The sequence below is a fragment of the Mastomys coucha genome, unplaced genomic scaffold, assembly GCF_008632895.1.
Source record: "Mastomys coucha isolate ucsf_1 unplaced genomic scaffold, UCSF_Mcou_1 pScaffold3, whole genome shotgun sequence".
Lineage (NCBI taxonomy): Eukaryota > Metazoa > Chordata > Mammalia > Rodentia > Muridae > Mastomys > Mastomys coucha.
Window position 1 is genome coordinate 45,069,375 of NW_022196909.1, and position 11,642 is coordinate 45,081,016.

Here is an 11,642-nt window from a genome sequence, read left to right on the forward strand (position 1 = left end):
TTCACGCTGCTTAGTCAAATCACGCTCCTGAAAGTTCGAGTGTACAACCTGAGTGAGACTGGAATGCTGAGCTTGTCCCCCAAGGGTGTCTTCAGGGCCAGGTCCGTTTGCTTGCTTTCTCTTGTGTCGGCCTTTGGCTTTGTTTTAGGGATTGTGTAATCAATTGTGTACCATCCATCCCTGGCCTTGGCCTTGGCAATATCAAGAGTGACTTTTCCCTTCCAGGTCGCCTACTCCTCTGTCTCCCCATGCCTTTGGCTTCTCCCCTGCTGTGTAGATCGGCTCACAAGATCCTTGAAGCTGTGCTTCGGCTGTAGCTTTCCTTGAAAACTCACTCACTGTATGTGGGAGTGAGCTCTTGCCTAGCCTTACCTAAGATAGAGTTTTGTGTCTTTGAAGGAGGAGTTTGTTCTCCCGTCTGTATTAGGACACGTGTCCACATTGACACAGGTCTTTAAAGCTCGGTAGTGATGGTAACAAGGAAGGAGTACAGCTTACAGTGATGCGTGAACAGCAGGAGCCTGCAGTACCCCATGCCGCTGGGTCACCCTCATCACTCACACTTACAGAATAGCCAGACTAGAAAGCTTTCCACTGAGAAGAGCACTTTCACAACTCAACCCGAAAAATTGTTTGTTTTTTTTTTACATTACTGTTGATATAATTTTAAAAAATGAATACTATTGCTATCTTTTTGTGACTTTCAAGTAATTTGAAAATTAACAGATTTGAAGCACTATGTGGTATCATTGTCTAGTGCTGTGTGATGTGATTTGTGGAGACTTGAGGCCTCACTGCGTGTAGTCAGGAGAGGCCTTGCTGAGGAACATCTGCAGAGCCAAGAGCCTGCAGACTCACAGCCTGGGTAGCATGATTTCAGCCCCGAAGACTGCATTTTTACACATGTTGCATCCATGCAAATGGTTCCCCTTCCTACTGCAGAAAGAATAAGTTTGTCGATGCTGTAATTAACTAAGAAACAGACGCATCTGGTAGAGAAGCCACTATAAGAACAAAACTCGATGTCCCTTGTGGCGAGGCACTCGCATTCTCGGTCTGCATGTTAGACCAAGCTGAACCAGTCAGCTCTGTCCAAGGCTCTCATAGACTCAGGCATGTCAGATGAAGGGCAAAGGCTGCAAATTCAAGAAGGTGTTTTGGTGTCTGATCAGACACTCCAGGCCCTCTTCTAAGAGGTTAACAGTGTTTACAAGTGTGACTATAAGGAGCACTACAGTCCCCTGCCTGTCATTGTCCCTCAACCAAATAGCAGCAGCAGCAGCAGCGTTGGCCACCGCTATGGATGTGCACTGACCAGCAGATGACCTACAGTGGTGGACTCCACTCTGGACCTCCTGGGGACATCTTTACAGTTCAGAGCTGCCCCCCAAACCCCTGGACTGGGCAGAGAGGGAGGTGTTTGTGTGAAGGAACTCTGGAATCTCATTACCCTGAGTCTGACATTGCAGCTTTGCTTAGCTTACAGAGGTGTTGGAAGTAGCCATGGACACACTTCGGTGTTGACTGTCAGATGTGTTCTAGCAGCATACAGGCCTTAGCCAGCTATCCTGCTGAGGATGCCCAAAAAAGGAGTAGACCCTGCTTGGGCCCAGGTGGCAGCTCAGATATCCCCAGAGGTGAACTCTTTTAGAAGACACCTCCTTGAGAACCACTCAGTCCACCTGAGATTGTCATGGCTGGAAAGGAATAGGAGAAGAACCGAGTGACTGTGGATAGCTAATAGACTGGCGACGCCTCCTGTTGTAGAGCCACCGATTTTTTCTCCATCCTGTGTCTGTTTTTAACAGGTCAGGGTCTTCTAACTACTTTTCTATAGACCTTCTCAGTGACTTTAAAATATTTCTGTACATTAAGATCAGATCTTAATGTTAAACATATGATGATGCCAGGAAGCGATGCAGCAAAGGGGATGGTGCTAACTCTGTGCGTTTTATCTCCTCCCATCAAGAGTTTCTTTCCTTTCTGTGTTTTGGTTTTATAGACCCCCAAACTCATAATCCCCTTGTCTCTGTGTCTCTGAGATTGCCAGTGTGCGGCATCTCAGCCTGAGTTCTGATAAGAGGATTCCCCATCATGCTACTTCACATGCACAACGCCGTCAGTTGGTCAGGTTCCCCTGTCCCGGGGTTGCCCCTTGTTGGATCATTCCAGCTTGCTGCTGCTGCTCTGTCTCACTTGGTGGCTGCTTGTGGATCCTGCTCAGATTCCTTCTGTCCTGGCAGAGTGAGTCTGTGGCGACTGTCGCCTTCACGTTAGGAAGCTTTGTAGGAAATCCTAACTTGGCTTACCAGTGAGGCTGGGAAGCAGTGGTTGGAGCAGAAGCAAGTACTGCTTCACAGGTTCCGGGCCTCCCGAGCTTGGCGGTGTGGGGTGCTCTGCTCTGTGTTTTGTGCCAAGGGCTCGTTTTCCTAGTCAGATCCCACATTCACACTCGCTCTGAGTATCTCAGTAGTTACCCACTTGAAGGTTGGAGTCCCGGCCAGTTTTCAGTGAGAATGACTCACAGCCAGCTTTATCCATCTACAGCTTCCTCTCCACCAGGTGGTTGTTATTTGTATGTGGATGCATACTTGTCTGCATGTATGTCTATGCACCGCATGTGTGCCTGGTGCCCAGAGAGGCCAGTAGAGGGAGTTATGGATGGTTGTGAGTCACCATGAGGCTGCTGGGAATTGAACTCCAGCCAGTCCTCTTAACCACTGAGCCATCTCTCCAGACTCATCACCAGCTTGTTTTGAAGTCAGTCCCATTTTTTATCATTTCATCTGTAAATATTTCATTGTATATCTCTAGAAGTAAGTTGGTGTCCGTATTATAATGCCATTATAACTCCTCACGTTTGAATAGTAATTTCTAAGATATTAAGTGGTTGGCCAGTATTGAAATGTCTCCTAATAGTTTCAGTGTCTTTAATGAGGAAATATGGATTTTGTAAGTTACTCAAATCAGAATTCAAGGGGGAGGAAACAGGCCTGGGGTGCGATTTCATAACACCATGCTTGCTCGGTGTGTGTAAAGGCCCTGAGTTCCATGCCCTACACCCCTTCCAGAATACTTCAGATAAATGCTCCCTACCCCTCTCCCTGTAAAAGACCAACTTCTTCTCTGGTAATGGTTTGTTAGTTGAGGTGAAAAGCTTTTGTCAACAGAGTAATTGAGAAGCCTGGATTTTGGTCAGTGAACCCCTTAGTGTGTTAATCCATTACATCTCTTGTGACAAGGAAGTTAGATGCCTAGTGAGATTCTACTATTAATTTTAGGCAATTCTGCTCCACAGATGCTGGTGTTTGTGCTCAGCCATCATGAAACACAGAGAAGTTCAGGTTATCTCTCTCTTAGATATTTCTGTCCATCTGTGTCTATTTCTTAAATCTGTTACTTCATAATTTGGGAGTACAGAATACTGTTCCTGTCTATCTCTTTTGATAGCTGGAAAGTGATGGCGAGGGAGCATCTCTCCAAGGTTTCATTTGCTAATCATGAGCTATACTTTTCCCTGGAAAGTAGGATGAGTGTCACGTTGTTTTTCCTTTCTGTGCCAGTTTTCAAACTGAACAGGTAGCTCCCTGGCAATCCTGCAAGTGTGACAGAGTTACAGATTCCTGATGTCTCTTAAGGGAAGTGTTACACAGTGTTGCACACAGGTAACATTTTCATTGTTGTATCTGTATGATGTGTGTGTGTGTGTGTGTGTGTCCGTACATGTGTGTGTGCTTGTGGTATATAGGCCAGTGGTCACCTGCTGTGTGTCTTCCTCTATTCCTCTCCACCTTGGTTTTTGAGGTAGGTCTCTTCTCACTTAAGCTGGGGCTCGTTGACTGGCTTGATTGGTTGTCCACCAAGGGCTGAGGGCCCATTTGTCTCTGCTTCCCTATGTGGCTTACAGGATTGCATTGTCAGAACTATGCCAGCTTCTTCCATGGGACCTAATTTCGGGTCTTCATAACAGCATACAGGGGCTTTACTTACAGAGCCCATCTCCCTAGCCATGCAACTTTAACAAACAAACAAACCAGCAAAAAACCATGTATCATTGGTCTGCAGACAATCTCATGTTAGACTGGTCCTTGGGACTTGCTGGTGTAACTGAGCATTTCTGAGTATCTCTGAGGTTTGCACATGACACAGTACACGCCTGGGTCATCTTGTACCATTCATGCCCTTGGTCTGAAACCAGCCATTTCTTAAAGAAACCCTCACTTTGTTTAGAGAGAGGTGAGATTTGAAAATGTAGTGTATACACAATAGATGGTGCTTGCCACTGTCTTTATTTCTGTTTGCAGAAGTAGGAAAGGAATGCTCATAGCCTCGTTATATATGCTATATATAACAGGTAAATGCATCATTAATATGCCCTGAAACTTCTAATTCAAATTCAGCTTGCCCTTTTTTTCTGTCTTCCACCTCCTTTTCTCCATATTCAGCCTTAGCTACCACTGATACAGCACAATAATTCATCCACTCTGTTCCTTTTGATACAAAAGTCTTAGAATAACAGTACCAGTGCTGTCATGGGCCATGTCATTACTGAAAATGGTGTAAGATTTTTTTAAGATCGTTTATGGTGTTCTAGGGTATATCTCAAACTGTACGAGAAAATGTATCTTGAAGTTAATTGACACTGCTCCGTGTGGCTCAGCACTTCAGCTTACAGTTGGTCCATCTGTCATTCTGCTTTTGGCGCAGAGGCTGCTGCCAGTAAGGGGGGCTGGTAGGAGTTCACCACTGCTATGGTGGCTGCTGGGAGTTCACCACTGCTGTGGTGGCTGCTGGGAGTTCACCACTGCTGTGGTGGCTGCTGGGAGTTCACCACTGCTGTGGTGGCTGCTGGGAGGTCACCACTGCTGTGGTGGCTGCTGGGAGGTCACCACTGCTGTGGTGGCTGCTGGGAGGTCACCACTGCTGTGGCATTTTGCAGCCCCTCTCCCTGTCTCCAGACTCTTAGGTTCTTTCTTTCTGCTCTTGTGTGATGTTCCCTGAACCTAACATAGTATAAACATCTCAGTTGTTTAGAACTGAGCCCTCCTTTATTCTGAGACACCCTTTATTCTCAGTGCCTTGCAGAGGCATGGGCTTTTGCATTCACCTCCTCTCTCTGCAGAGACAGGCTTCTCTGATTAAGGCTGATAAGTAACACTTGCCTCGAGAGATAGTATAAACACAGGTGTTTAGAAGACAGTGTGACGCTCTATCAGTGTAGCCATGTAGCGGTTGTAGGCTCCTCCCTAAAGCTTGAGATTACCTCAGTCATGGGCTTCTGACAGGGTCTGTGGTTCCAGGGATGGATCTGCTCTTACTGAGTGAGCCTCAGAGCTGATCAGTGCAAGTGAGTGGCTAATGCCCGTAACAGTCAGGTTCCGGTTGCACCGTGGGTACTGGTCTCCGTGCCAGGTTGTCCTTACAGATTCAGCGTTCACCTCTGCATGAGTCCGCTGATGCCTTTGTTCCCCCAGCAGCCTACATAGCACCATCAGGCACTGTGAAACCTACCCAGCGTGGAGGATGCTTCCAGCGCTCTGAAAGTTCCTACAAGTAACAGGTCACTAAACAAAAGCCTTAATGTCAGGTACAGCGGACTGCCAAAGGAAGGGCTCAGAAGCCCCCTAAACAATACAGTCTCTTGTCGTTTCTCTTGGTTGCCCACCAGATCTAGTAAATATAGTCATAGTGCTGAAGATACCTTAACAGTGTTAGTGTCAGTGGCAACAAAGCAATCCAATTGGCTGTACCCATTTAACGTGTTTCATTTGAGTTTAAAACAGATACCTCAAAAATGGAGTTATGTCATAAGATTTAAAATCACTCTGGATTCTTTGCGAACATAGTGAAAAGTTTGAACTCTTAATATTATGGTTCAAATAAAGTAGGAAGTCTTGGGGACATGCAAACGGTCATAACAAAACCGTGATTAATAAGAGGCCATAATATCATCCTCAGTGTATTTTCACAGAGAAATATCAGCATTGTTTTGTGTATTTTAGGAAAGCATACCAATAAACATTCCAAATAACTCATACAGTTTTTAAAAAATTCCTAAATATGGAAAGATTTAAGGAATGCAATGCAAAAGAGACTGGGTTCATTAAATGCTGTCAAGGGGATTTCTGAGATGTATTTATATGTTAGTCTGTGTGAATGTGTGCACACACGTGAGTGTCACAGAAGCAAGGAGAGGCTGTTAGCTCCCTCGGAGCTGGACTTACAGGCTTTAGGAGCTATGCACGAACTAAGATCGGAACCCGGTCTCTACAAGTGTTCTTAGCTGCTAAGCCGCCTGCAGCCCTCCCAGAGGTATGAGTGGAGTTACTTGGAGCTCTTAGCTGTAGATGGAGTGGAAGGGTTCTCACGAGAAGTTAGCCTCTTGGTGAGAAACAGTCATGCTTTGTAGCACCGCAGGTGTGTGTGGGAGGGGCGTCAGTGGAGGGTGTGCCAGTGGGGGTGTGCCAGTGGGGAGGGTGTCAGAGGGGGGTGCCAGTGGGGGTGTGCCAGTGGGGGTGGGATTTAAAGATCCAAAAAGCCCACACCGATCCAGTTAGCACTCCCTCTACCTCGTGCTTGTGGATAAGAATGTTAGCTCTCAGCTGTTGCTGTAGAGCCAGCCGGCCTGCCTGCTGCCAATGCCCTGCCTTGATGATTACATACTCTAACCCTTTGGAACTATGAGCTCTACCCACACCCAAGACACAGGCGCGCGCGCACGCGCAAACACACACACACACACACACACACACACACACACACACACACACACACACACCCACCCACCCTTGCTTTCTGTGGTGGTTTGAATATGCTTGGCCTTGGGAGTGTCACTGTTAGGAAGTGTGGCCTTGTTGGAGTAGGCATGTCACTGGGGGCGTGGGCTTTAAGACCCTCAGCCTAGCTGTCTGGAAGTCAGTCTTCTAGTGGTCTTCAGATGAAGATGTAGTCTGAGCTCCTCCTGCACCATGCCTGCCTGGATGCTGCCATGCTTCCTGCCTTGATGATAATGGACTAAACCTCACAACCAGTGAGCCAGTCCCAATTAAATGTTGTCCTTATAAGAGTTGCCTTAGAGGGGAGGGAGGGATGGGATAGGGGGTTGCGAGGGGAAACCAGGAAGAGGGGGTAGATGTGTTAGAACAGGACAGCCAGAGCTATACAAAGACATCCTGTCTCGAAACAAACAAACAAACAAACAAACAAAACCAAACCAACGGTGGGTTGCGTCAGAACATACCACACACTAGGCCCAAACAGTTCCACGTGTAACAGGTTTAATTGAGAGGGAGGGAGGGGGCAGTAACGCGGAAAGAGAGGAGGGAGAGAGAGAAATGGAGGAATATTCCCAGTATATATATGAGTTCTGACATAGTGGCTTCAGGCGAGAGGTGAGCCCAATGGATTCTGGGAATATGTGGCAACAGGTCTGTGAGACTCGCCCATGCGACCTCACGGGCTTTGGATGCCCTGATGCTAACAGGGATAACATTTGAAATGTAAATAAATAAAACAGCCAGTTTAAAAAAAAAAAAAAAAAGTTGCCTTGGTCATGGTATCTCTCTTCACAGCAGGAAAACCATAACTAAGACACTTTATTTTATAAGTTGCCTTGATCCAAGATATCTTTATCATGGCAATAAAAAGAAGCTAAGACAGCCAGATAGTTAGAAGTCCTTTCCATTGAGACGGGGGACGTGCTGTTAGATGGGAGGATTTTTTTCCAGAGGAAATTTTTAGTTCTCAGTATTTAAGTTATCTCTTGGGAGCTCCCTATAGCAAGACTCTGTAATCATTTTTCTATTTCTTTGTATGTGTTTTTGTGTATTTCTATTTCAGTTTACTTTTATTTTTTGTTTGAGACACTGTGTAAGCTCTCTGTGGCTGACTCGGGAACTCACTTTGTGGCTAAGAGTGACCTTGAACTCCTGGTGGGCATGCCTCCACCTCTCACCTCTCCAGGGCTTGGCTTCCCCTGTGTGCACTGGCATGCTGACTCAGTCACCATGTCCACAATCCTTGGTAGCAGTGTGTTACGCTGCCCTTCAGCAGCGACAGATTACAGGAGACTTTGTCTATTTTCGGGGGATGCTTAGTAATTATTTTATTAGGAGATAATTGGTGTTTTTCAAAAGAGAGAGAGATCTTAGATTTGGTGCAACTAATGGGAGTGTCTTTGGCTGAGACAGTCAAAGCTTCAGTCAGTTTCACAGGCGCTTTTTGTAGGGCCTTTGTTCATTTAAGCCAGCATGGCAGTGCACACAGGCCAGGATTTACAAATGTACTTTAATATTTGCCTATTAAAGTAAGCAGCACAATTGTGCTTGCTTCAGGAGGAATGTCCCACGTGGGAGGAGTTTCTTTTAACAGAATTTTTCCTACTACCTTTTCCGAGACAGGGTTTCTCTGTGTAGCCCTGGCTGTCCTGGAACTCACTCTGTAGACCTGGCTGACCTCGAACTCAGAAATCCTCCTGCCTCTGCCTCCCAAGTGCCGGGATTAAAGGCGTGCACCACTGCCCAGCATCCTACTGCTTTTCTTGAAAGAGGAGACTTCAAACCCAATGGGAAAACATAGACTTAATGTTGACATCCTTCTGCCCCAGCACTGCAGGGACAGCGCAGAGTCCTCCTTCCCTAAGCCTCTTGGTTGCTCTCTGCTGATGCGAAGAGTACCGTTGTGAACAGAAAATTAGATCTTACTTTTATATCACTTCATTTAACTTGGACCCTACGGATTTTTAATAACTTTTAATAATTAATTCTGACTATAGAATTTAAAAAGCATTTTTACTTAGTAAAATTACTCTTTATAAGTGAAAACCAAGAAGCAGCATCAGAAAACTGCTTTCTTTCACCTTGGTAAAGATTTAACAGGCACTTAGAAATATCTCCTCTGGGGCACAAGGTAAAGGAGCGTAAACGTGCGGAATCTCTGCCTTCATCACTACGTCTGCATCTTGCTCTAGGGTCAGAACCCTCCTGACTGTGCAAGCCTACTCATCCCTCAGAGCATCAGTCCGTCTACCCATTTCATACCCTCTTACCCACACTGAGGCAAGCGATTGTCCTAAGTCTTCAGTAGCTCCAGATTTCCTGAGACAAATACTCCTCCAAATGAGGGTGGCAGCAGCCATCTCCCTAGGACACCTTGTCCTCTCAAACAACAAAGCACCGAAGTCCTGGGGAGGCAGAGGTAGGTGGCTCTCTATGAGGCCAGCTAGAGCACACAGGAAGAGCCTGCCCTTTAGCCCATCCTCCTCAGGAGAATACTACAAACCTGTGGGACAGCAAGGTGGCTCAGCAGGGAAAGCCCAGGCTGGGATTATCCCAGGGCCCACGTGGTAGAAGGAGCGGACTGACTCCCATGTCCTCTGACCTCCACAGCTGCTCTAGGGCTCATGTGCACATGCTCATGGGCATGGCATTCATGTAAAATAAATGAAGGGTTTCAGATAAAAATAAAAACTTTTAATCAGGATTGTTCGATTATATCTCATACCCTTTGTCTGATTATTTTTGCTTTATTTTATTTTACTTACATTTATTTGTTTGCTTATTTTGGTTTATTGAGGGAGCATCTCACCATGCAGCCCCAGCTGTCCTAGAATTCACTGTGTAGACCAGATTTGCTTGAAACTCAGAGAGATCCCTCTGCCTCTACCTCCCAGGTACTGGGATTAAAGGCGTGCACCACCACTGCCCGGCTTCTTTTTAAATCATGTCAGCACCCTAAGGATGGACTCGGGCTTGCTTGGTCCTTGCAGTCATTTCCTCAGTGTGGCCTGCAGCCTCCCTTCTTCCTCCTCAGCGTCAGGACAGTTGACCCAGTCTAGCATTTTGGAGCTGCCTTAGCTGGGGGAGGGGCACACTTGAAATTCCTGTTAACAGTATGAACTGAAAGGGGTACAGAATATGTTTACATGAGTGCTTGCTTGACTGCACTCTTTCTTGGCAGGAGTTTTATTATGAAAATATATCCCACAACATCTGTCTTCAGGTAACCATCAGAAACATCATACTGATAGACCAAGGTGCTACCACATCATATTAAAGCAGAAGGTGATATAAACTTCATATGAACTGTCAAAACAAACTCACAATTTAGAAAGAAGAGATGATCCAAATATATAAAAGGGCAAAAAAAAATTAAAGCTCTATAAAAGTCTTATAGTTATAAGTCTTAAGACATTATGAATTATGTTTTTCAACAATAATATCTAGTAGTAAACACAGGCTAACAGACCAGCAGTCGACCTGACACCCAACGCTTTGGTCACTTCACCAGCCATGGCTAACCAGCAGTCGACCTGACACCCAACGCTTTGGTCACTTCACCAGCCATCATGATCACAATGCAGTCATCACACAGATACGTTAGCTCAGAGCTACAGTGCATGCCTCATAAGAACAAGGAGACGGCCTCATCTGTCTGCCTTCGAGGGGTCAGAGACCCAGAGGAAGGTGAGCAGAGAGAAGCCTGCTGTGCAGGCTTAGCTGGATGTTTTCTCATTTTAAGAGCTAATTGGTAGAGCGGGATATGCCCTTAAAATGGACATTTTTAGTAAAAGTCAGAAAAACCTGCTTTATAGATGGGTAAGGTTATGGAAACTGGTTAGCAAGTCCCAGAGAATCCTGCCATGACTGGCGGTAGCAGGGTTTTAGTCAGGCTCTGTCCAGGGTGCGTGGACGTGTCAGGAACACTTCTCCTCTAGGTTTCATCCTGACCTGGGCCAGAGGAACCTGTGCCTTTGATACACTTGGGGATTTCTAGAGAAGAGAGTGGGAGAGCAGAGGAGGAGGGGAGAGGAGGGGAGGGTCACAGACACTAGGAGGCAAGGAGCGGCGTTGGATGAGTAGAGGCCAGAAAAATTATATTCTTGAAAACTCATCAGTTTTGATACCACCTTCTAAAAATTTATTAACTTATTTTTTTTGTTTTATTTTTATTTTTTATTTTTTTATTAACTTATTTTTAAACATCTCCTTTTGTCTTAGTTTCTAAAATTCTCTTTCATATTTTGTAAATTAGCTGTTTCATCATTTCTCAAATGTTTTTAAATTCCTTAATGTGCCCATTTATAATCTTTAGTTCTAGTTCTATTGCCTAGGACCTTTAGTTTTGTGTACACATCTTTTCATAGATACCAATTGTTCGCTATTTAAAAATGCATAGGTTAGTGTGATGATTTGTATAAGCTTGGCCTAGGGAGGCATGGCCTCATTGTAGTAGAGATGGCCTTACTGGAGTGGGCGTGGTCTTGTTGGAATGGGAGTGGCCTTGCTGGAGTAGGTGTGTCAATGTGGGCATGGGCTTTAAACTGGAGTAGAATATATGTTTTGGATCAAATTTATGTTACATTAATGGGAATAGTCTTACCCAAGGTTGGCCCCTCTCAATGTGTCCCAAGTTTATCTTGAATATTCACAGGAATGTGCAGGGCTCACACAGTAGGAGGACACCTTTTGTTTGAGTCTTCATGGGAAGCCTATGACAACATACTGTACTTTGGAGTTGAAAGCAATGGGATACATTGTTGTAGGTTTTCAAGGACACTATCACATGACCTGAGGAGTTTCCCCTCACTCCTCCACCCTGTTAGAGTCTTTATGTTCAGGCACCTATAGGATTTCTAAACTTTA

At 45.5% G+C, this 11,642-nt stretch overlaps 1 protein-coding gene across 3 annotated transcripts in view; it reads left to right on the top strand.

Moving 5' to 3' along the window:
- The window catches only part of Btbd9 (BTB domain containing 9), a 364,895-nt gene that overhangs the window by 245,269 nt on the left and 107,984 nt on the right, over nt 1-11,642 (top strand). The gene's annotated exons all lie outside the window — the stretch shown is intronic.